The sequence below is a fragment of the Acomys russatus genome, chromosome 15 (genome assembly GCF_903995435.1).
Source record: "Acomys russatus chromosome 15, mAcoRus1.1, whole genome shotgun sequence".
Lineage (NCBI taxonomy): Eukaryota > Metazoa > Chordata > Mammalia > Rodentia > Muridae > Acomys > Acomys russatus.
The window spans coordinates 48862539-48890025 of NC_067151.1; positions in this window are offsets into that span (position 1 = coordinate 48862539).

Here is a 27487-nt window from a genome sequence, read left to right on the forward strand (position 1 = left end):
TGCATTTGTTTCCATAGACTGCAGGAAGAAGTTTCTTTGGTGATAACTGAGCAATACACAGATCTGTGAGTATAGAAAAATGTAAATAGGAATCCTTTTACTCTTACATGCTTTTATAAGAACAATAGTATTTTTTAACCTAAGCCCATGGCCTATCAACTCTCACATTCCTGGCCAACCAAGCAGTGGTAGGCATGGGTTCCATCTCACAGAGTGAGACTTAAAGATATCAAATAGTGGTTAGTCACTCCCACATATTTTGTGCTCTATTTTAACGGTATCTTTTAAGGAAGTCACAGTTGTAGATCTCAGGGTTTGTATTTGGGTTGGTGTTTACCTTTCTCATCTCATAGTGTGCAGAGTACACTCAAGTGCCATGAACACTAGTAATAAGTATTAAAGGGTCATGGGAGGCACCAGCTCAACTTTTCTGTACACAATTCGTTGTGCAGGTGTTGTCTTCAGTAATAAGGCATTACTATCAGTTTGTGGAGAACAACCAATAGCCCTGGAAATAGCCTGGTTTGTTTGGAGGTCTCCCAGGTACCCACTATGATCAAAAAGTCAATCAGATATAACACTTTCCAGGTTATGAAGGTTACGTTTTTTGTTTTTTAAGTAAATATTTTTACATATTCATTAATAGATTGTTACACATATATACAATAACTAGCTACAGCAAGAAGAACCATTAAACAATCTGTATTTAGCAGCCTTGAAGAAAATATCTTTCATATCTTTGATGAGTCTAAATTCTGAATGTAAATCAATATCTATCATATCTGATCTCTATCAATTTAAAACATCTACCTAGCCCTAAAAAAAATGTAACCCTTAAACAACAAAGCTTAATTGTAAAACTAAGGAATAACATAAATTACCTGAGTATACAGTGAGTGTAGGTTAGCAACTTCCCAAATGAAAAGGTGACAGAGACAGTTAGCTACCTGAATAGCTACCAAGAACTCTCTATAACATTGGAACATCATCTTCAGCCTTCTGGTCCAGTATATCTGACAGACATATTTGTGAGACAGGAACTATTGAGAACTTTCTTGCCTTGTCTTGGCAGAATTTGGCTGTTAACTCTGTCTGCATCCAAACTTGCCCGTTTTTTAAAGGCAGAATTCTGTCCATCGTAGAAACAAGAACATTTTGCCCAGTGGTCTGTTTACCACATTTGAAGCCATCTCCATAAGGAGGTTCTTTGATTCTACCCACACAATGCTGAGAACCTGAGGTATATCCCTGTGATCACTGTGGCAAGAGAGAACTGATACCCAAATGATTTCCTCTGACTTCCACTGTGTATCTTGGAATTTTCAACCATGCACAGATTTTGTGCATCTGCCCCCAAGCAGGAGAGCATAAATGTGAGCATGGATGAGCACAGAAACACATACACACATCGTACATGCATTAACAAAAAATACATTTTGGTTATGAGAACATGAGTTTGTTTTTTATCTCCTGTGTTTTGTTTAGTAATTTTATCTACAACTTGTGCTTCTCTAGTTATTCTTTCTCTCTATTTTCCTTCAAGTCCATAGTTTCTGAAGATAAGATCTCTAGTACATTTGCATATTTCCTTCACATAGTGTTCATTCTCTCACCTCATATAACCTGATTTCATCTCCTTTCTCCAATATTTTAATAATTTCTTCATATTACATCTCAATTGTTAGCCCATCCCTTGTATCCTCCCATTCCTCTCTCCCTCCCGCTTTGCCCCCACTCCCCTCCCCTATATCTGTGACTGAGGGGGACTTCCTTCCCCTGTATATGCTCATAGGGTATCAAGTCCCTTCTTGGGGTCCTGCTCAAACTATGACACCAGTCAAGGACAATACGTGCAGTAAACTTCAAACCCCTACCCAGATCTAGCCGACGGACAGGACATTCTCCACCGTTTTGTGGAGAGTGGGGACTGACTTTCACATGAACTGTGGTGCTCCATTTTTGACCACGTCACCTGGATGGGGAGGCCTTGGTGGCACTCAGGGGAAGGATAGCAGCCTACCAAGAAGAGACCTGATTTCAGCTTCTTGCTGCAAAGGTGTTATGTTCTTAATTATTCAATACACTGATGCTAATTATTATTTATTACACCTCAGAACCTTTCTGGTCATAATCCCTTTACATAGAAGCTGTCTGGTTGGCTCATCAAAACTCTAGGTTTAAGCATTATTAAATCTGAGCCAAGCACAGAAATCACCCTGAGATACTGTGATATAATACTAACTATGCCTTTGATTTTTGTTCCCACTTCCTGAAACACAACTGCTCAACCTCTGTTACTTGTGAAATGGTGTTTTCTTATCCTGATGAGAAGACTGCTGGCTAAGATGCCTGGTCCCTTAGTAAATTCAGTATATTGGGGATTAGATGCCAAGAAACCCAAGCAGATGTTTAGAAGGCTGGATTTCCCTTCTCCTCTATTGAGCACTGTGAAGGAGTGGCTGAAGATAATATTGAAAATTTAAGGTCAGTAGTTGAAAAAAACACATATTAAGGAAGTTTCCGTAAAAATTTTGAAACTCAGGGTTTGGGAAGTTTCTGAGCAAGGTGCTGAGTATGTGAAGGATGGTACACCCAGAGAAAATGATGCACATTTTCACTCTTTTCCCATAATTTCTTCCACTACTCATCTGATTGTTCATTTAAACTATGCCTTGCAACAAATGTGCAGCAATAAGCAGGCTGTTGTCCTGAACTTTGTGAATTATTTTAGAAAGTGAAACTAGAAAAAAGTAATAGACTATCAATTTTATCCAAGTGAGAAGTTGTGAGGAACCTGATTAGTTACTGAAGTGAGGCTCAGCTCAGTAATGGGTGGGTCTCTCTCTCTCTCTCTCTCTCTCTCTCTCTCTCTCTCTGTGTGTGTGTGTGTGTGTGTGTGTGTATCTCTGTCTGTCATATTTATTTGTGTGTACACATGTATTTTCATAACTCGAGATACATGAAAGCCCTCTCAAAAAGCTCACAGTGTTTTAATCCAGAGGAAAGAATCAAAAAGCAAGAAGACCTAGAGATTGTATACTTATGGATAGTTTGAAAATTGCTTATCCTAAACTCAGACCTACCTGTCATGTAAGGAAATTGGAAAGTGTATGGTCAAAATGTTTGATGTAATTTTTCCCAGGCTCCACAACAAAACTTAAAGACATTCATTGATCCCAACACTTCATTTCTTATGTTTTAGCATTTCAAAGCCGATTTTCACTTACCTCTGAATTTTCACTTATGTGCTAATTATAATGGAAATATATGAAAGTTTAAGGAGAACATGTCCATAAGTTAAAGAATGTCCTCTGAGAAGAATTATAACTGTGGATAACAATACAGAGAGAAAACATACAAACTACATTAAACTGATGTAACCATATACTTCTGTTATTTATTTCAAAAATTAATTCTTGTAATTATATTTTAAGTAATGTGATTTTTAATTTTTATAATGATTTATAATTATTTATAATTTATAATAATTTTAATAATATATCTGATAAACACTGCATGGTGAAGATTGCTTACATTACCATATTTATAAGAAATAAGCAACACAACTTCAATTTGATAAAATTCTGATTAAAACAAAAATCATGTTGAGGGAAATCATGACAGACACATATGATCAATGCTAATAATCACTTCAATAATTTAGAAACAAAATATAAATTTTCATTTAGGTTTCATAGTTCATGTATCATTATGAAAGTTAGTGGTATTAAATCATTAAACCTTGATACTTGGTACAAACAGACCACGGCTCAAGTACTACTTTTATCAACTAGTGCCTGCAGGATTATAAATTATTTGAAGCCATTTTTATTTATGAGATGATATTTTCCATCTTGAAACATTCTTGTACATATTAAACTGCATAGTTTATGTTTACAGTAAGTATATTTTGTTCAGAATTAAAGGAGTAAAATAATAGTGCTAAAAATACTTAAGACGCATTAAAATGAGAAACTAAGAGAGCTTGGTTTGTAGTAGGTCAATAATGTGAAGTCTAGAAATTTAAATGTTGAACTTTAGTGCCTTTCTGCTCATTTTTCACTTTTAGAATGGCACTGTCATCTCTTTAATAAATTGTTGATTTTGTTGATAGTATTGTCATTATATTTAATTGCTTTCCCAACTGCTAAATAATGTCTATTGAGATCATTTTGTTGATAAGCTAAGTTGCAGCTTTAATGTAGCCTTAATCAACTTTTTCTCTACCGGGCTTCCAATATCCTTTAGCCTTGTTGCTATGACATTGTTTATTTAGTTGTAAATGAGGTAGTAGGTGAATATTGATGCTGATGATCACTGACTCTTCATGACTTTATCAATACTATAAAAAAAATCTACAAGGAAAAAAATCTGATTGAAAGAGCAAATTTTGTTTCAATTTATAGCATTTCATTTTGATCTTAAAGTTTCATTTGAATGAAAAAAACTGTTAAGAAAATCAATCAATAAATAAAGTCATATATTTTAAAAAATTTTTTATTACTTTATTCTTGTTACATCTCAATGGTTATTCCATCCCTTGTATCCTCCCATTCTTCCCTCCCTCCCATTTTCCCATTATTCCCCTCCCCTATGACTGTTCCTGAGGGGGATTACCTCCACCTGTATATGCTCATAGGGTATCATGGCAACTTGCTGTCCTTCCTCTGAGTGCCACCAGGTCTCCCCCTCCAGGGGACATGGTCAAATGTGAGGCACCAGAGTACATGAGAAAGTCATATTCCACTCTCCACTCAACTGTGGAGAATGTTCTGCCCATTGGCTAGATCTGGGTAGGGGTTTAAAGTTTACCTCCTGTATTGTCCTTGGCTGGTGCCTTAGTTTGAGCGGGACCCCTGGGCCCAAATCTGCCTATCACAATGTTCTACTTGAGAAGCATGGGAGAATAGCAAAGTAGAAGGATCCAGAGGGTCCTAAAAACCTACAAGTAGAACATTATATAATATTTTAAATAATAAAAAGTGAGTATTATGGTTCGACATGTCTCCCAACTTACAACAATCCTTTTCACTTATCCTCAAATTCTGTGATCATAAAGAGGTAACTATGGTATTTTTCAAGATGACACTCTTTAAATTGTACCAAACAAATGAGTAAGGATGTTATCATGTTATTTATATGAGCTACTATGGAGTTAGGAATCAATTAGCCATTAGATCTACAAGTTTGTTTTATTGAAGACATTCTTTCCAGTGGTTCTTAATCTATCCCAGATAAATTAGATTTACTCCAGAACATATGGATTGCTCTCCTGTAGGACTTCTCTGTCTCATGACTTTTTCTAAGTGGAGGGTAATGAGATATAAATAACCCCTATGCATCTTATTATCTTTCTTTGTTCATGGCATGTATATTCCTGGAACTCTGTGCCAGTGGTAGAGGGTAAAATTCCCCTAGTCTTAGTCTCCCGAGTCTGAACAGGCTGTTGTATACAGCTTAACTGTTTCTCATCTTCAAAAAGACAATTTATGATATAGTTATAAGTTAAATTATCACTGCTATCACTATCCCGCCTATCCTTTCATCAGCATAAAAACCGATAAGTCATCCTCTCTGTAAGAAGTGAAAGAAACACCAGAGAAAATGTTGCTCACAGGAGTCATTTGAACAATGACTGTAAAAATAACATCTGCTCCTTGTTTTCATGCTAAATGTATTTTGTAATTCACTGCAGGGGATGCCACTGGCAGCAGTCAGTGTAATTTAGCTAAATCCTTAATACTCAGTGTTGTACTCAGGAACAGAAATAAATTTGCTTTATAAAGAGCATGGAGAGTAAATGTTAAGGGATTCTTTTTAATATTGTAAGATTATGAGCAGGTATTAAAGCAATCCATTTGAAAATGTGCAACTATCCATCTTTGGTATCGTTAAATAAAATTGCCTTCTACATGGAAGGGTGTCATACATATATACATATATGTGTATATATATGAGACCTTATATCTATATATATATGTATAAATATTTTATAAGGAACATGAAATGAAGTAGTAAATACATAAAGAGCCATTGGGAAATCTGAAATTTAACAACACTGATTTATGAGGTACAGCATTTAATTGAGAGCTGAGAGAATATATTCATTTTCCATCCAACTTTTCTCTAAAGAAAGCTGTGCATATTTCCCTTAACATTTAGATGTTTATTAATAAGGACAGAGGTTTTTCCAAGTACACTATAATTTATCTAGAATTTTATATTGCTTACATGGTCTTTATATTCATCTAATTTTCATTTGATTTTTAGTACAAAATCTTAGGGAAATTGTTCTCATTACCATGACTTGAATACTGAGTACAATATTAAGCCAACACATCTAAGTTTTCTCTTATTCTGAAATTCATTCTTGAATTCCCTCCCTTGTATATATTCATAAAAAAGAGCCATTAACTTTCCACTAGAAACAATGAATAAAAAGCAATGACTGCAGTCCAATAACTTAAATAACTTGGAGAATGAGGAATTTTTGGCAATTTAGTCTGACAAGAAATCTTCCTCTAAGCATGAGCACCATGGTATTTAGATCTTCCAGAATCTAAACTGACCCTTAATTGAACTCAATGGATCTCTTCCAAGTCTCATCTGACTCAAATAATAAAGAATAGAGGAGAAATACAATAATAAATTATATAATTAATGTAAAATGTTAACTGAGAAAAATTAGTTAGCTACATTGATAATAGTCTATGTGTAATTCATAACTCATGAGCCAAAAAAACGTTTTTTGTCTTCAAAGATTCTCAGCCTGGAGTGTTTAATTAAAGCAACCCAAACACAACTTAAACATCAAGAATAGAAAAAAATATAATAGTAAAAAGACTGTAGGTGACCAAGACATTGAAATCATTTTTGTTTGTTTTTCATGATAGGGTTTCTCTGTCAATCCAGGTTGTCCTGTATTGCTTTGTACACAAGGGTGCCCTTGAACCATAGTGACCTGCCCACCTCTGCTAACCTGAATGTTGGGATTACAGGCATGCACCATCATCCCTAGCTCAACAATGAAATCTTATATTGAGAAGTTTTCAATCATTCTAATTTTGGACAATTTAGAGCTATTCTATGAAATGAAAATTTTGGCTAAAGATCTTGAGTAAATGAAACAATATAATATGAGATTTATACACTATGACTTTAATCACTAAATTAGCTTAACAAACAGAACTAAGCCAGCAAGGTTCATAATGATGGCAAAGTCTACTGTGACCATGTTGTTGGCATCAGAGGGATGTGCTGAGGAGTAAGCAAAGCCATCTCTGAAGGGTCACTGCCTCACACCATACACACTGCCACACACCAGTGAACTAATAAGAGTTGTTCTGCACTAAGTAGAAAAAGGAAAGTAACTTAGTGAGAGCATCATATCATTACCAAGTAGGGAAAAAAATAAAGCAAACACATACAATATTAAAAATAGCAAAGGAACAATATACATTTTGCTCAAAGAGTCAAAAACAAGACCAAAACTCTACCTCCCTGCAGAAAAAAATGGGAAACATGATAAAAATAATAGAGACGCCAATGTTTCAACATACAGGTATAAAACATGGACGTGCTAATCAACCATTCCATGCATAGAAAAAAACCCCCCCTTAGAGCTGAAAACAAATTGAAGAGCTTCCAATCCAAACAAAGACTGAGAAAATTATTCTGCCAGTCAGATTCATGCTTAAATGTACTAGAGTTAAATGAATCATTTAATCCAAAGGAAATATACCAGAAATGCAAACTGTGATGAATGGCCATTTAAGGCAACTATGTGAGGGAGAGATAAATAAGTTTTTGTTATGATCCCAAGTGTGGGATCAGAATGGTCTTGTGAGAGGGCAGGTGAGGTTAATCCACTAGAAGACAAACCACCTCCTATTGGAACTTGATTGTTGCCAGTTGAAAAGATCCATAAACAGACTCTGGAAGGCGATATATAAATGAGGCCCAGAATGGAGGCAGGACCTTTGGAGAAGTGGGATAGTTTTGGCTGTTCATTGCTCCACTTCTAGATGCTTCTAGAGAGAACCACTCAAGGGAAGGCTTCGGGGTCCTGCTGAGGTTCTGGGTTCTGGTTACTGGTTACTCCAGGTTCCAGAAGAAGAAATCCTGCTGATTACACCAGGATTACATCATTCTTTAGAACTGATATCCTTACGGTATTGTTATTCTTTAATCCTCTTTTCCTATTGTTTTAGTTAGTTGGGTTATAAGGTTACTAAGTTTTAATAAAATATATTGGTTTAGAAAATTGAGCCAACAATTATGTGATAAAATAGTGACAAACAAATAAAGGCTATCTAAATACTAACATGTCCGATTGTGAATCAATCCTTATAAAGAAAAGCAAGTAAGTGATTAGCAATGCACACTGAAATAGTGATGGAGAAAAAGGGAGAGTGTTCTGCAGGAGAACACCTTTCTCTTAGAATAGATCATCAAGTTATATTTAATTGATTGAATATGACCTGAACAAGTATGACACCAATAGACTACAACCACGGACAGTGAAAATCCTAGGTGGTTTCAACTCTACACATAGAACCACTGGCAACTATGGAATGCTAAGAGTAAAAGAAATAGTCTTCCTCAGGGACGGGCATAAAAAATTGTGGATGCTAAAAGAAAGTGTATATACAAATAACTTTACTAGGACTAAGCATCTTATAATTATATATTTAGTGGCACATACATACAAAGATATAACAACAATTAGTAAAAAGGAAGTCATGAATTTGAGAGTAGGTGGGTTCACATGGAAATGTTTGGAAAAAGGAAAGGAAAAGGAGAAATCTATAATCTAGAAATATATTATTTTCATTTTTATTAAATATATTTTTTATTTTTACATACACATTCTTATTATTACATATATATACGATAAATTTCCTACAGTAAGAAGAACCATGACACAATCAAGAATTATGTAAATGTTAAATTCTGAATGTAAATCAATATCCATCATATCTCTTAATTATCAACTTAAAACACATATCTAGACATAAAAACATCTTAACTTCTAAACAACTAAGCTTAATTGTAAAACTAAACTATCTGATCTTCAACCCCATCAGAGACTTGGGAAGGAATAACATAAATTACCTGAGTATACCATGAGTGCAGGTAGTAGCTTTCCAAATGAGAGGATGACAGAAACAATTTGATACCTGAACAGTTACCCAAAACTCTCTATAATGTTGGAGCATCATCTTCAGCCTTCTGGCCCAATACATCTGGCAGACATACTTGTGAGACAGGAACTGTTAAAGAGTTGCTTACCCTGAATTGGCAGAGTTTGGCAATTGACTCTGCCCATTTGAGGCAGAATTCTGTTTGTGTGGAAAGGAGGACATTTTGCGCAGTCACTTGTTTGCTACATGTGAAGCTATCTCCGTAAGGAAGATCTTCGGCGCTCATCAAAAAATACAAAACCAAGACCACAAAGATGATAAGACTGGGCAGAAAGTACTAAAGAGGCAATGATTTTTCAAATGTAATACACACCATAAAAACGTACTCTGAAAATTTCCTGCATGCCATAATGAAATAAAATTTCCAACAACACATTCTCTCCCAGCTTTGTGACTTTTGTCTTTTCAAAATGTAAGAATTCACTAATTCCAATTAGTGTTGCCAACATGTACATGTGTAGAGGCCATACGTTGGGGAATGGAAAAGCTAAAAGTGGCTATACTCCCAAATAACTAAGATTCTTCCTCCCTTAGTAGCCACCAAGTCCCGTAGATTACAGTTAGTAATGGGGCCTCATGAGGTAAACTTACATCCATGTTGGATTTTTGGCTGACCCGCCCTTTTGCATATTTTGCACAAGTAAATGAACAATTCTTTAAAGTTTAAATTTTGAACTGACAGATGGTCTATGATGTGGTCAAATTCTGAGCACCTTACTTCCTTTCTTAGTAAATTATTCTCTGATTACTAGCATTTTTTAGTTCATTATTATTAGTCTTCAAATAGTCAAGACTTTAAAATTATAACATCAATAAAACACATAGGAATGTTTTTAAATTATGATTATATATTACATAAATATTATTAATCTTAAAATATTCAATACTTTAAAATGATAATATCAATAAAACACAGGAATGTTTAAAATTATAATTATATATTACAAAAATATACTTATACACAGGAATGGGAATTATAATAGATATTTTAAATTAATTATATATTTTATACTCAAAATTTTATACTATTTTAGGTCATGAAAAAAAGCAAAAAGATGTGATGATGCGGCTTTCAGAAAATAACTTTAATTTTACCTCGTTCTATATGATTCTCACCAAATAAACTCAGCACTAACTGGAAAATTGAGTAATTATTTTCTAAATGAATGCTTTAAAATCTTGCCAAATAAAGTAAGATTCTGTTATTTAAAAATTAAATTATTCTTGAAAGTGATTGAAAAAGACAACGCTTAACCTTTCTAAAAGAATATGTCAGCAACCTATTTCTCCTTTAGGAGCCCATATACAAATGACTTATTCAATACCTATTGATTAAATGTTTTCATCACTATGCAGATTCAAAGGGTAACTCCACACTCAATCAATTCTTGCTTGTAACCTCCCTGGAAGCAGGTGTTGAAGATTTGGTTGTATGAGTTTCAGAGCAACCCAGTATACATTACCCTTACTGTCAGCTTCAAGGACAAGCTATAGTTATTATCCTCTGTGATTCAATTCAGAGTCTTTAACATCAAGTAACCTACACATACAGCTTAGGGAGGATATCTTTGAAAACCTCATCTATTTTGCTAGATAAGAAAACATACCCTCCTGGAAGGTATTCTCTTAATTGATACAGAACACAAATGAATTCACAGCCACTTAACCTTTTAAATTTCATTTTATGTTGGGTGTGTGAGTATTTTTGCTTGCAGGTCTATTCATATCCTTCATGTGTGCCTATTGCCTACAAGGCAGGAAGACGGAGTTGGGTGCCTTGAAGCTGGAAGTACTAAGAGTTTTGAGACATTGTGTGGGAGATTGGAATTAAACCAAGAACCTCTGGAAGAAATGCTAGTCCTCTTACCTGTCAAGTCACCGATATAACCTCTCATTGTATTTTTTTTTATAAATACTCAATATTCTTCCACACTTACATATCTAGTAATAGTTTAGATATTAAACAATATATTGAAATATCTTTCCTTTTATTGCAATAGTTTTGTCAGATAATTTTAAATTTATGTCCTGATTACAGTTCTCCTCCTCATCTCCATTTCCCTGTGCTTATCCACACTGGCCCCATCCAGATTGACCCCCTTTCTGTCTCTCATTAGAACATAAACAGGCTTCTAGGTGACAATAATAAAGATTAATATAACAACATAAAGATGCACAGGAATAGGACAAAACAGAAGGGGAAAAGTCCAAGAAAAGACACAAGAAACAGATATCGAGAGACCCACTCATTTGCAGGTATAAAAATATCATAAAAATGATACATTAGAAGAACTTCAGTCACCATGAGTGCAAATGTGTTGATCCTGTTGATTTAGAGGGTCTTGTTGCCTTTGTGTTCTCTATTTCCTCAGCTTTTAGACTCTTTCTGACTTTTGTGAGTGTGTATATGGCCAGAACGAAGAGATTGAATACAGACATCCCTTTTAGGGATGAGTGTCCTAAGGACCCTCACTTTCTGAATATTGTCTGGCTGTGGGTCTATGTATTTGTTCCCATCTGCCACAGGATGAATCTTCTCTGATGATAAGTGAGCAGTACATTGACGTATGAGTGCACGTGAATGATATTACAAGTCATTTTTATTGCTATATTATTTTACTAAAATAGTATTATTTAGTAATGTAGAGTATTTCTCCCTTGGTAACACACAGAGTGCCTTCCTGTATAGAAGACACTAACACAAAGGAGTGAAGGGTCTATGTAGGCAACAGATTGACCTCTTATTGTGCTGTGAGGTGTATGAGTGGTATCTTCAGGAATAGGTCCCTGCTTTCAGTTCGTAGACAGCCATCATGACAATAGACTGAGTTCTTTGGGTTTTCCTTCCTTATTTGATAGTTAAATAAGATCACCTTCATATGTTTGTGTATTTTAGGAAACTTACCTTTTCTAATGAGATCTATCTGGCTCCCCAGTCTCTTACTCTATATCTAACTTCTCTTTGGTTATATTAATTATAGTTTATATCAATGTCTTTAACAGCTAATATCCACAAATAATTGAATGCATACCATATTTGTCTTTCTGTTTCTGGGTTACATCATTTGGGATTTTTTTTCTAGTTCCATTAAATTAAATATTTTAGTTTTTTTAAAGGTTAAATAATATTCCACTCCATACCTTTTTTTTCTTCTTTTTACATTCATCTCTAGACAGAATCTAGGTTTATTCCAATCTGTATCTATTATTTATAGAGCAGCAACAAGAATGGTTAAGCAAGTTTCTGTGTGGTAGAATGGAGCATCCTTTGCCTGTATGCTCGAGAGTGGAATAATTGGTCATTGAGTTACATCTATTACCATTTTCCTGAGGTACCGCCACATTTATTTCCATAGTGCTTTTACCAGTATGAATTCCCATGAGTAATGAATGATTGTTCCCATTGTTTGACACTTATGCTGCCACAGACCATCTCAGTCAGGTATAGGTCCTTGGAAATGGGAATTCTGGAAGCATTGGCGGGCAAAGATAGACAAGTGACAAACAAACCAATCCAGGGGAGAGTTTAAGTCTAAGTGTATCTTTCAAGCAAGCAAGCTAGATATTTTATACACATTTTTTGAAATGGGGAGTGTTTTTGTGGGTACATTTTTTTCATTCAAGGAAGTCAGTGAAGCGGTCAGGCATACACAGTTCAAAATACAGGATGCAAATGTTATCATCATTCTTTTTTTTTTTAATTTTTTTTTATTAATTTATTCTTGTTACATCTCAATGTTTATCCCATCCCTTGTATCCTCCCATTCCTCCCCCCCCCATTTTCCCATTATTCCCCTCCCCTATGACTGTTCCTGAGGGGGATTACGTCCCCCTGTATATTCTCATAGGGTATCAAGTCTCTTCTTGGCTACTTGCTGTCCTTCCTCTATGGAATACTACTCAGCTATTAAAAACAAGGAATTCCCGAAATTTGTGGATAAATGGATTGAGCTAGAAATGATCATAATGAGTGAGTTAACCCAGAAGCAGAAAGAATCAAATGGCATATACTCACTTATATCTGCATACTAGCCCAAGGGGCATGTCCCACGAAAGCCTTCACTTACCAGGAAACTGGAACAGAGGGGAAGGCATCCTATTGGGACTCTAAATGAGAGACGCATGGGAGAATAGCAAAATAAAAGGATCCAGAGGGTCCTAGAAATCTACAAGTAGAACAATATGATAGGCAGATTTGGGCCCAGGGGTCCCGCTCAAACTAAGGCACCAGCCAAGGACAATACAGGAGGTAAACTTTAAACCCCTTCCCAGATCTAGCCAATGGTCAGAACATTCTCCACAGTTGAGTAGAGAGTGTGATATGACTTTCTCACGAACTTTGGTGCCTCACATTTGACCATGTCCCCTGGACGGGGAGACCTGGTGGCACTCAGAGGAAGGACAGCAAGTAGTTATCATCATTCTTAACGCATTAGCTTGGTATCAGTAAGCTTGGGCCCTCTTTATCAAGGGTCAGTGTTCTTTCATTATACCAAACATCTGTGTGTCAAGACAGTTTTTTCTTAGTTCTTTTTTTTTTAACGGGAGTGATTTTTTTTATTAATGTATTAATATTACATCTCAATTGTTAGCCCTTTCCTGTTTCCTCCCATTCCTCCCTCCCTCCCACTTCCCCCCTTCTCCCCTCCCTATGTCTGTGATTGAGGGAGACCTCTTCCCCCTATATATGCTCTTAGAATATCGAGTCTCTTCTTGGTAACTTGCTATCCTTCCTCTGAGTGCCACCAGGCCTCCTCATCCAGGGGACATGGTCAGAAAATGAGCATCACTATCTTAGGCTTTCTTAAATACTTTATTTGTAAGTCATAATATAATTTATCAACTGATGGTTAATTCTTAGACATGTTTGCTTTAATAAGTGGAGTGCAAGTTGGTGGTAAACTCTGGGCATGTTTCAGAAGGGATTAGGTAGCATCCAGTGACGGCACTACTCTAAACTCTAGGTGGAGATGAAGCAAGGCCCTAACAAGTTTTGAGACTTACCTAGACACTGAAGCCCATATAAAAGTTACATACTGCAAGCCAATAGCCAACATCAAATTAAATGGAGAAAAACTCAAGGAAATTCCTCTAAAATCAGGAACCAGACAAGGCTGCCCCCTGTCCCCTTATCTCTTCAATATAGTTCTTGAAGTTCTAGCCAGAGCAATAAGACAACAAAAGGAGATCAAGGGGGTCCCAATGGGAAAGGAGGAAGTCAAATTATCCCTATTTGCAGATGATATGATAGTATACATAAGTGAACCCCCAAATTCCATTCTTAGTGTTGTGGCTATTTGTATTTGACAGTATTGAAGAAAATATTGTTCCTATCTTGGCTTTTTTGCCAAATTTGAAGCCATCTCCATAAGGATGCGCTTTGATGCTCATCATCCTCTCTGAGGTATGCTGGGTGTTGCCATGAGTTAATCTGTCTCATTGTCAGTGAATCTTTAAAATAATAAAAACATTTTAAATGCCATATTCTGTATTTCTCTGAGGTTTTTGAAGACCTTATCTAACTATCCTACCTTATCTTTCTATAGAATCATATCTATCTGTTGCACCTAAGATGTATATTCTTGTGATAAAAATAGACTGGTAATTGGTATGACCATGATTTGATCAACTAACAATTAACTTGTATAACTTATTTATCTTAAACAGTCTGCAATAGCACTTCCAAAGTACTGGAAGTAAACCTCGTATTATAATTGAGTTAAAGGTGTACACTACCTTATATTCTGATTCCACCTTGGAAAAAGGGTGGAATTTAAAGCTGCTCAAAAATAAAAGTATTTTTGTATGTAATTAATAAATTTCTGAAACTGCAAAAATATTATACAACATATGTTAAGGATAATATATTTCAATATGTGCAATCATACCACATTTTCAAGAATATTATTAATTTTGAAATAAGTTAAATAATTCTCAGATCTACGTTGATGCTCTATTTGGTTTTACACACCATTTGTACTTTCAAAGGAAAGCAAGCAGCTTTAATCCTCACCTAGGGGAAAAGACAAAAGAAAATCTATAGAGAAAACAGTTCTGAATCATGCACAGGTGACTCATACAAAGCTCATGTAACCGAAATGAACACACTTGACACAAACACAAAACCTGAAAATTAGTAGAAAATATCCTATCTGTGATTTTTCTAAGCACTGTCAAATAACTGTGCAATTAATAAAAATAAATCTACTAATTATTAACTGTGACATAATTATTTGACAAAAGTTATTCTGAGTAAATAAACAATAATTGTCCACAGAGATAAATATTTTCAAGACAGGATAATGGTAAAAAAGAGGTAATATTTGGGGCTGGTGTTTAACTCAGTAGGAGATAACTTTTCTAGAATTAAAAAAAAATATTAAAATACTGAAGGAGAAAATACATGAATAAGAATATTATGATAGGCAGATTTGGGCCCGGGGGTCCCGCTCACTCTAAGGCACCAGCCAAGTACAATACAGGCGGTAAACTTTAAACCCCTACCCAGATCTAGCCAATGGTCAGAGCACTGTCCACAGTTGAGTGGAGAGTAGGATATGACTTTCTCACATACTCTGGTGCCTCACATTTGACCATGTCCCCTGGAGGGGGGAGACCTGGTGGCACTCAGAGGAAGGACAGCAGGTTGCCATGAAGAGACTTGATACCCTATGAGCATATACAGGGGGAGGAAATCCCCCTCAGTCACAGTCATAGGAGAGGGGAATAATGGGAAAATGGGAGGGAGGGAAGAATAGGAGGATATAAGGGATGGGATAAACATTGAGATGTAACAGGAATAAATAAAAAAAAAAAGAATATTAAAAAACAAAAGGGTTACTTTCAGCACAAATGATAGGGAACATGTTTATCAAAGTCAAGGTTTTGGCTGTAGTATGAAAATGAGATGAAATAAAATGATGTCAGATTACAGTGAAAATGCACCTTAGGCTGACATAAATTCACAGGCCAACTTTAGATATAAATTCCATGTCTTCTATGGAGTAAAGAACAGGGACAATTACTGGAACTTGCGACTAAAATTTCCAAGCAGAATCAAACAAAGCCAATTAAGTTTTTAATCTTCTTCAGTTTCCTATACTTTGAATGAAAACACATTATTGTGCCAAAGCCATTTTTATTGTTTTGTAGCAAGGCCTCTAGAGCAGGTGAAAATGAAGTGTTAAATTAGTATTTCTAAGTTTACTTTATTTTTGTATTACATGTTTTCTTTATTTTGCCAGGGTATTGCTGGATACAAGCAGCAAAAAGAAAACCATCGTCAGAAAAATTGATAAGTAAATTATCAAATGCCATCAGTTGGGTATAGTTTCATTATTTAAAAATCACATCACTGGCCTGGAGTTGTAACTCAGCATTGGAGAGTTTGCATAGACAAGACTTTGGGCTATATCCCTCAAAACTAAACAACAAAAATTTACTTCTCTTTCATGACTCAAGAGGTAGTCACAATCTTAAAGGAAACTACTAGCTTTTCCCAAAACAAATACTTTTCACCTTCATCGTGTGTTAAATTAAATATTGCTCAATTATTAAGTTATTTTCCTCACATTTAAATTTTACAGTAATCTTGAACTCCAGGTCTTATTGGTCATTGAACATTTAATCAAATCTTAAGAATTCTGAATGAGGACCTGCAAGACAGCTCAGCAGGGAAAGGAGCATGCCCTCGTGCCTGACAAGTGAGGTATAAAGCACACCTGGTGGAAGGAAAAGAAGCAACCTCCACACACTCTTCATGGGATCAGCATGTGCACACACACTCACACACACACACACACACACACACACACACACACACACACACACACACTAATCCCGCTGTTATTCGCTAATAAATGGAGAAATCCTTCAAGTGAGACTATAAGCCAATATTTATCTATGAGACAGTCCTGAAAAGTGAGAGAACTTTAGAGCAATTCAATACCAGCCCTGGGTCAGTGGTTTTTGCCCTGGATAACACAGGCCACACTGGATAATAGAGGCTCAACAATATTTCGGGTTGAAGTGTACTTCATCATGGGCAAAATGAAGTCAAAGTTGTTGGTTGCTACATGGCTTCCAAAAGACAATATAGCTTTGTCCTCCAAGAAAATAACTTACTAATTACTATTTCAGTGATAAATGTGACAAAAACAATCTTGTAGAACTTGAATAGGAGGCTGATTTGTAATGATCAATTGCAACAGTGTTTATTTTATTCTAATATATTATCTGCTAAATTGTCTCAATCCAGAAGGCAATACTATAAAAGAAATTGTACTAAGAGACACTTTGAGTCTATAATCAACTCTTGTCAACTCCAAATGTGATCTTAACTAATACATTGTAAAGTCATGTCAATAATACATCCAAATAATCAGTCTATTAAAACGTTTCAGCTATAATACTTGTTGTCAATATAGTTCATCATAAAACATTAATCTAGCAAATGCCTAGGGAATTTGCAAATGCATATTGTGTCAAAATGTTAATTAATTAAAATGAATAAAATTTAGTAGATCTATTATTATCCATGCCTGGCAATTTAGGCAAAGAAAGAACTAGGCCCTGTTCACACTGCTGCCTAATGAATATAACACTGGATTAATTAGTAAGAATCACAGACAGATTGCTGTTGTTTGAACATGGTACTTAGAAACTCTCGGCATGATAAATTTGAGCCTCAGCTATAATGGTAGGATGCCAGATTAATCAAGCAAAGTTAAGTCTGGATTTCATATACAAGCCAGAGTTCATCTGCATATTTGACTATATAATGTAACACATAGTGAAGTCAGAAATAAATTAAGGACCTGAAAAGAAGAGTAAATTGATAAAAATAGCTGAAAGGTTTTCTCACCTCTATTTTCCTTACAAGTGCAGGAGATTTGTTCTTTGGGTATATATAATATGTTATCTCAGCTGACGATCAAGAACATTTGGTATTATACATTTTCTGATGTATAATTATTGATTTTTCCCTGAATTACATAGAACACAACAATCTACAATTTCAACCCAAATGATAAAATGAGTAGGAGGCCCACAGGCTCCGTCTTCATCTTTTAGAATCTGGTGAATGGTGAAAGTAGCAACAATGAAGAGCCCCCAAAAGGAAAATGCACTCAATAAAAAGGTCTGTATAGTGTCTAGCTTAATGTTCCGGGCTTGCTAGCTCACTTCATTGGAGTGTCTTATTAATGAAATCTAGATGGCAAGTCAATTGCCATATGGGACAGTTAGTGTAGCTCAGTTCCATGGCTACCATCCAAATGATTTCTGTTGGTCACAGGATCAATCAGATAGGAGAGGAATGGTTAGAGAAAGTATGTTTCTATCACCATGGGAAACAAACAACACTGTGAAACTTGGGCTTCATTTTAATTACAGGAAAGTTAGAAAACAAAAAACTCTGAGATGTGAAATTGTGGTATGCGTGTAAGAACAAGTTAAGTAAAAAGCTGAAACACGGAAAAGAAAGTAGGCAAGAGATCTGCCGTGGTAAAGAGCAGGCAATTGTTTCTTTATTAATTAACCAATGCAGAAAGATTCTACCTTCTCCTTATGATTGGGTTGTAAGCCCTCATAGGATTGGAATCCATTTTCAATAAGAACACCAGGGTTCTACACAAATCTTTTCTCACATTAACTAAAGAATAATAACAGAAACAGCTATATAAAGCTTTATTGTAAGCAAGAGTTTTCAAGCATCTCCAACATATATCATATACCAGGATCTTAAGATTATTCCTCTCTTACAATACTCAACACAACTTCTAAATAGAATAGATATGATTGTGAAATTTCTTAACTTGAACGGCCTCAGAAATACCTCAGATATTAGTAAAACACAACTCTGGGTATGTATTTATGAGATTGCTAAAAGGGATAAGGTTCTGAATTAATGAATACTTCAGTTCATTGAAGGATCCAAAATTTAAATAGAAAATTAGGAAGTAGTGGAGCTATGGAAAGTAGGGCTTCCTTGGAGGACATAAGTCACTTTGAGAAATAACCTTGGGGTAATTTTTGTTTGCTCTCTTCTTCTGGCTGTACCATTGTGTTTCTTGGCTGTCAAAGTGAGCTCTTCTATTCTTCCAATCACTGCCTAACATGACTGACTGGAAGCTCAGAATCATCGTCCTCTTATCTTTCCTCTGTTAAGATTTTTATGAAGTATTACACACCAGTGACTTCAAAAACTCAGTGGATCAGGAGGCCTTCTATGATCTTCCTATGTGACATCTAGAATTTGGTTTTATGACAGTCTCAGAGAAATTTAAGGGGGGAAAAAGTGATACAGAAATTTAGAGTAAGGCCAGTGACTGAGTCATCCCAAGCAGAATGAATTGATTCCTTAAGAACTAAATCCAGAGACACCACAATTGGAAATGTGCTGTTGTCTCTTTCATTCTGAAACTCTTGCCACTCAACTCATTTCAATCTATTTTATGCACAAAGTATTCATTGCATGAAGCACCCAAACAAGGCCTTTTTTGACCATTCCTTTCTTGACCATTCCTTTCTTGACCATTCCTTTCTTGACCATTCATGGGAACTCTCATGGCAGAAGTTCTAGTCAGAAGCTCAGAATTCTATTTAAGAATTAGGGAATGGATGAATTATAATGTTGTTCTTTCTTCCTTTATGAAATATCTATTAATAACATTTGAAAGAAAATTTCAGTATAAATATTCTTGAATGGTGATGAAGCTCAGTAATACAGCTCTATTTAATTTTTTTTTAGATTTTGCTTAGATATCTTCTGTTCTCTTTTTAAAAAGATAATCTTTATAGTGGCAAGTGTAAAAACAGTCTGACAATTAACTAGTGATTTTCTGGTTACAGGGAAATTGCCCAGACAGCACACGTTATCTTTTGGTAATAGAGACATTTAGCATATCATAGTTTTATTTCTGCTCTGTGTTCATTTTAATTACTTTTACTTGAATACCCAGACTTAGTCTATTTTCTGTGTGTGACTTTTTAATCAGAATATATAATTCATTACACTTACAAAGAATTATATAATCTATGTTATTCCAACTTTCAGCAACTAGTCTGTATGAAAAAAAAACTGCATTGGAAAAATCCAGCTATTATGATACTTTAAGTATTTTAGGAAAATCACATGAAAAGTGTTGCTCATAAGGGTTCACAGAGACTAAAACACCCACTAAAGAGCATACATGGGATGGACCTAGAACCCCTACACACATGCAGCAGATTTGCAGCTTGGTCATCCAGTGGGTCTTCTAAAAATGGGAGGAGGGGTTGTCTCTGACTGTTGCCTCATTTAGATCCCTTTCCTCTAACTGTGCTTCCTTGTCTGGAAGAAGATGTGCTTAGTGCTGCTGATACTTCTGTTGCCAGGGTAGGTTGGTACCCATTTGGGGCCTTCCTTTCTCTGAGAAGGAAAAGGAGAGGAAAATGAGAATTGAACTGGAAAGAGAGGAGGAAGGGGGTTGAGATCAGGTTGTAAATGATTAAATAAATAAACAAATAAATAAAAATAAATAAATAAAACCAGTTGCCGAATCAATCTGAAGAACACCAATGACAGCAGCAGTGGCCTCATGCTCCCTACTGGCTGGCTACTTTTGTTACCAGAGAAACTAGTTGAAGTCTCAGATATTTTGATAATAGAAAAAATGTACAACGTCTTCACTTTCTTTTACTTATTTAATTATCTACTCATACATTTCAAGTAGGAAAAATTTGGGTTTCATCACTTTATACTTGATTTTCAATAATTGCAATCATAAATTAAATTATACTTATGTATATACCTGCAAATGAAAACTATATTTCTGGTTTCCCTTTTGAATTGAAAGTTGAAAACAAAGACTGTAGGGATGCTTCTTTGGCAAAGGCACTACGGGATCTTCAGGGGACCTAGGTTGGCTTCCCCACACCCACCTGATGGCTCACTTCTCTCTGTAACTCTAGTTCCTGGAAATTTGACACCTATTCCTTGCCTCCTCAGGCACTGAATGAAGATGAGGCCCAATGCATGTAGGGAAACAATCCACACAAATAAAATTTAGAAAACAATGACAATATTTAAGAAAGTAAAATTTTCATTGGTTAAGACAAAGTTTATGCACACATTTGACCTGAGTGATTGACACAATGCACAAAGCATTTTTAATGCAATGTGAGTAGTTTTATATGCTGCAAAGAACAAAGGCTTTTCAATCAAAAAGCCTTAAGATTGAATCCAGGGAGTTTTTCAGCCTTATTGATCACATTGAACCAGATATACACAAGGCAGGTATTCTTTAATCATATAAATTCAGTAACTTACAGTTCTTGTCACATATTGTATTTAGGATCAAATGGGATGCTTCCTCCTTTATTAAGAGAAAGAGCCTACCAATAACTTGGTATCTCTTAAGTAAACATCAATTTATTTTTTTAACTTGGCAATGTTAACGTTATGTTTTAGAGTAATCATTAGGCTTTACAGCAGAAAGAAAAAAATGAAGACTTGAAGACTTTAGCTAGTAACCATGAGGTAAAATCTATTATCTTGGTTCTTTTGCTTTGTTTTGTTATTTTGGTTTTGGTTTGATTTGGCTTGGTTTGGTTTGGTTTGGTTTGGTTTGGTTTGGTTTGGTTTGGTTTGGTTTGGTTTTTCAAGACAGGGTTTCTCTGTGTAGCCTTGGCTGTCCTGCACTCACTTTGTAGATGAGGGTGGCTTTGAAATCACAGAGATATGCATGCCTCTGCCTCCCTTAGTTTGCACCATCATGCCTAGCTCCATTATCTTGCAGTTGATGTTCTTTCATTTTTTATGACACAGTGTCTCACCGTGTAGTCTCAGCTACCCTAGATTTTTATGTAGATAAGACCAACCTGGAACTCACCAAAACCTGCCTGCCTCCACCAACATTGTGCTGGGATTAAAGGTGTACATCACTATTTCCAGTGGAAAGTCATGATGAAGAGACATAGGCAGTTAACAGGTCTTCAACAGGGAACTGCTATAACCTTGATTCAGATTATCAAATGGAAAACCCCACTTGTGGACAAATTACAAGAATCTTGTCTTGTAACTCAACCCAAGAGATTGTTGCTGCCCTGTAATGTGAGTCTAAGCATCTAGGAGGTTAAAAAAAGATCAATAAAGTCTATCCTGGGATAAAGGACACCACAAGAAAACCTATAGAATCAACTAATCTAGTCCCATCAGGGTCACAAACACTGAACCTCCAACCAGAGATAGTTCATGGGACTGATCTACGCTCTCTGCACATATCTAATAATTATGCAGCTTTGTAGGACTCCAAAAAGCGGGAGTGGGTGCTGTCTGTGACTCTGATACCTGCCTTTGAGACCCTTTTTCTTAGCTGGGCTGCCTCCTCTAGTCTCAATAATCTAGCCTAGTCTTACTGCAACTTGATGTCCCTAGGCTGGTTGATATCCATGAGATGCTTTTATTCATATTACATCTCAATTATTGTCCCATCCCTTGTATCCTCCCATTTCTCCCGCCCTCCCACTTTCCCCTTACTCCCCTCCCCTATGACTGTGCCTGAGGGGGACTTCCTCCCCCTGTATATGCTCATAGGGTATCAAGTCTCTTCTTGGTAGCCTGCTATCCTTCTTCTGAGTGCCACCAGGCCTCCCCATCCAGAGGACGTGGTCAAATACGGGGCACCAGAGTTCATGTAAAAGTCATTCTCTACTCTCCACTCAACTGTGGAGAATGTCCTATCTATTGGCTAGATCTGGCTAAGGGTTCAAAGTTCACTGCACGTATTGCCCTTGGCTGGTGCCATAGTTTGAGCAGGACCCCTGAGCACAGATCTGCCCATCATAATGTTCCTCTGTAGGTTTCTAGGACCTCTAGATCCTTCTATTTCCCCATTCTCCCTTGCTTCTCTCACCTAGAGTCCCAATAGGATGTCCTCCCCTCTGTCCCACTTTCCTAGTAAGTGAGGACTTTCATGGGGCATGCTCCTTTGGGCTAGTGTCTAAATATAAGTAAGTATATACCATTTGACTCTTTCTGCTTGTGGGTTAACTCACTCATTATGATCATTTCTCGTTCAATCCATTTGTCCACAAATTTCTGGAATTCCTTGTTTTTAATAGCTGAGTAGTATTCCATAGTGTAAATGCCTTCTCCTTTCTTGAGAGAATAGGAGGAGATATGGAAGGACTGAGAGTAGATGAGAGAGGGGAAATTATAAAGTAAATAAATAAGTAATTAATTTAAAAACTGCCTTTGTCTGTGTGACCCATATGAACATGGAGGACAGTGAATTAACTGGAAATGATAAATACAGCATGTCAGCTGACCTCTCAGGACTGACCACTGGTGAAAGTATCCGCCCCTCAGCTACATGGCAGTAATGACATGCAGGAAAACTTCACCGAAACTGAATCTTAAAGGGAAAAATTCCTCACACAGGCTTGCAGGTAGTATTTTCGTTTATGTTCAGCCACTTACTCCTTGCCATTTGCTTAAGTAATGTTTTTCTTCTGTTGCATGCTTTAAAGGGTGAAATCTTTCCGTACCAGCTATTTTCAAAACTAGCCTACTCTATATAAGAAAGTAATTGTTTTTAATTGCTATGTGTACATCAATGAAAATAAATATTTCTGATGGTAGAATTTTAATTACCATGTAAAATTGGTAATAACTCAACATAATTAGGACAGTTTTTTTAATTCCTGCAATTTTATCAACACTTTGAATTTATTTCCAATAATTCTCTTAACAAATTTGTTAAAATTTTAAAGCTGCACAATCAGACATTAATTTGGCTCTTATTTTTTAAACATTGCACCAGGTTGGAAACATTCAAAAGTGTTTTAGTTTTTTAAAACCTTTTTATTTGAGGATTTATGTCCACACATATTTTCCCAGGATAGACCATGAATCAAAGCTAATTAGGGCAAGCTATCATTTTTTGATGGGTGTGGAACTTGCATGTAATATTTAATGATGACTATTGGAAGGAATTTCTTTATCAGTAAACATATGTGCCATTATAATTGTATTAGTTTAGCAGAAGGTGTTAAGCTAAGGTAATAGAAGGTACAAAATGACAACTTACCATTATCATTCTAGAAGTAAAAACACACACAGAGCACCCCTCATTCGTGGTAAGTTTAGTGAAGAGTTTTTACATATATAAGTTAGCCAAAGGAGCATGCATTCATAGGAAACCATACTTTAGGATTTGACCTTTTCCAAAGGTAATGATATTTTTTCTGAAATGTTGAACCACAGTGAACTACAGCTTGTGGTGAGGTCTTCTATCAAGTAGATTCATGAGCCATATACTACAGTATATTGTGTTGTTGAGCTTTGATCAGCTAGATAGGTCAAATGATTATTCTTTATATTTTTTTGAAACTCAGGGCTCTGCCCAGATTAAATATGTATAAGCTAAATACACAGTCTAGTCATTACACATATTTTCAACTTAGGATATTTTAAACTTAACCCCAAGTTAACTGAAATGTAACACCATAGTAAGTTGGGAAGAATCTATGTAACTAGCTAGTGGCATTTAATATCTTTGCCATAATTATTATCTTTCTCTCAATCTGACCATTTTCTTGAAGGAACAAAGCCAATTCTTACATCTATAAAAGTTTGTTAATCTATAAAGTGGTAAACAAAAATAAAGTGTAGTTTCATTTTGGGTGTACCCTTGTACATGATTGCGTATATATTATATCCAAATGCTGAAATTAGACACTAAGATGCCAGGCCTGATTCTTCTCAGTGTTACATCTTTTGAATTGAACTCTCTGTCAAATGCTTTATTAATTTGAATTAAAGCACATAAAGTACGTAAACATGTTGTTTTATTAATTGTTCCAAAAATATGTAGATTCAATTACAATTCTCTATCTATGGAAAATCTTCGCATGAGTATAGTCAAACATTTTCCTTTCAATTAATTTATCTGTAGTATATTTTAAACTTTTTTATTTTTAAGACGTTCATTTTACATTCCAATTGTAGCCCCCATCCTCATTGCATCCCAATCCCACCCTCCCTCCTTCATACCTTCTCCTTCATTCCCCTAGTCCTAAGGGAAAAATGAAACCAACAAATCCTACGGAGGAAGGGGTTGCTGCAGAGAATTATGCACCAACCAAGGACTATGCATGGTGAGGACCTAGACTCTCTGCTCAGATGTAGTAGATAAGCAGCACAGTCTCCTGTGGGTCCCACAATATGGGGAGTAGGAGCTATTTCTGACATGGACTCTGGCCCCCACACGTTGATCACTTCCCCTGGCTGGTGGAGTGGCCTTGTCATGCCACAGAGGAAGAGGATACAAGCAGTTCCTTTTAATTTACATACTTTTCTACATATGATATATTCTGATCAGATTATTTCACTTCCAACAACTTCTCTAAAATTCTTCCCTACCTCCATACTCACCCAGATTCATGTTCTTCCTCTCTATTCCCTAAAAACATATGACTCAAATGAAGGCATGGAATCAAAAGGAAGCCACATAATGGCACTTGGAAATAACTCCTATTGGGCCAAAACTCCTTGAACATATAGAAACATGGGAATGAGAAAAAGCATTTAGCACTGAGAAAAATTCACTCATAACAATACCATACAATTACTTATTCCCAAGGTTATATTCCTGGGCTAAAAACGGCTTTATTTATCATTTTTGCTTCTATATAGGCAACTGAAGTACTGATAATCATTGGCGTATGAAGATGAGAGGGGGGGGCAGGAATAGGAGGGAATTTTTTAAGCACAATAAAAGTTCTATTTTTTTTTTTAATCCTTATGTTCTGGGTATATTCCAAGGAGTGGAATAGCTGGGTCTTGAGGAAGCTTATTCCCAGTTTTCTGAAATAGTGCCAGATAGATTTCCAAAGTCGTTGTACTAGTTTGCATTCCCACCAGCAATGACGGAGTGTTCCTCTCTCCCCACATCCTCGCCAGCATGTAAGTCACTTGAGTTTTTGATCTTAGCCATTCTGATGGGTGTAAGATGGAATCCCAGAGTCAGGTCGTTTTGATTTGCATTTCACTGATGACTAAAAATTTGAGCATTTAAGTGTTTCTCAGCCATTTGATATTCCTCTGCTGAGAATTCTCTGTTTAGTTCTGAGGCCCATTTCTTAATTGGGTTATTTGGTTTGGTGGTGCTTAATTTCTTGAGTTCTTTATATATTTTGGATATTAGACCTTTGTCAGATGTAGGGTTGGTGTAGATCTTTTCCCAGTCTGTAGGCTGTCGCTTTGTTCTCTTGACAGTGTCTCCTGCCTTACAGAAGCTTCTCAGCCTCATGAGGTCCCATTTATTAATTGTTGACCTTAAGTCCTGGGTTGTTGGTGTTCTGTTCAGGAAGTTGTCTCCTGTGCCAACGTGTTCCAGGCTCTTCTCCACTTTTTCTTGTAACCAGTTTAGTGTTGACGTATTTGATCCACTTGGACTAGAGTTTTGTGCATGGTGACAAATAGGTGTCTAATTGCATTTTTTTACATGTAGACATCCAGTTAGACCAGTACCAATTGTTGAAGATGCTATCCTTTTTTCATTAAATAGATTTGGCTTCTTTGTCAAAAATCAATTTGTGTGGATTCATTTCTGGGTCTTTGATTCTATTCCACTGATCAATCAGCCTATTGCTGTGCCAGTACCATGCTCTTTTAATTACTATTGGTTTATAGTACAGCTTGAGATCAGGTATGGAGATTCCTCCAGAGGATCTTTTATTGTGCAGGATTGTTTTAGCTATTCTGGGTTTTTGTTGTTGTTGTTGTTTTGTTTTTTTGTTTTTCCATCTGAAGTTGAGAATTGAATTTTCAATGTCTTTAAAAAATTGTGTAGGTATTTTGATAGGGATGGCATTGAATCTATGCATTGCTTTTGGTGAGATGGCCATTTTCACTATGTTAATTTCCCCTATCTATGAGCAAGGAAGATCATTCCATCTTCTCATGTCTTCTTCAATCTTTTTCTTCAGAGTTTTGAATTTTTTTCAAACAAGTCCTGCACTTTCTTGGTTAGAGTAACTCCAAAATATGTTATATTGCTTATGGCTAATGTGAAGAGTGTAGTTTTCCAATTTCTTCCTCTGCATGATTGTTATTTGTATATAGGAAGGCTACTGACTAGTTTGAGTTAATTTTTTATCCAACCAATTTGCTGAAGGTGTTCATCAGGTGTAGTAGTCCTCTGGTGGAATTTTGAAGATCACTTATTTATACTATCATATCATCTGCAAATAGGGATAATTTTACTTCCTCCTATCCCATTTGGATCGCTTTGATATCC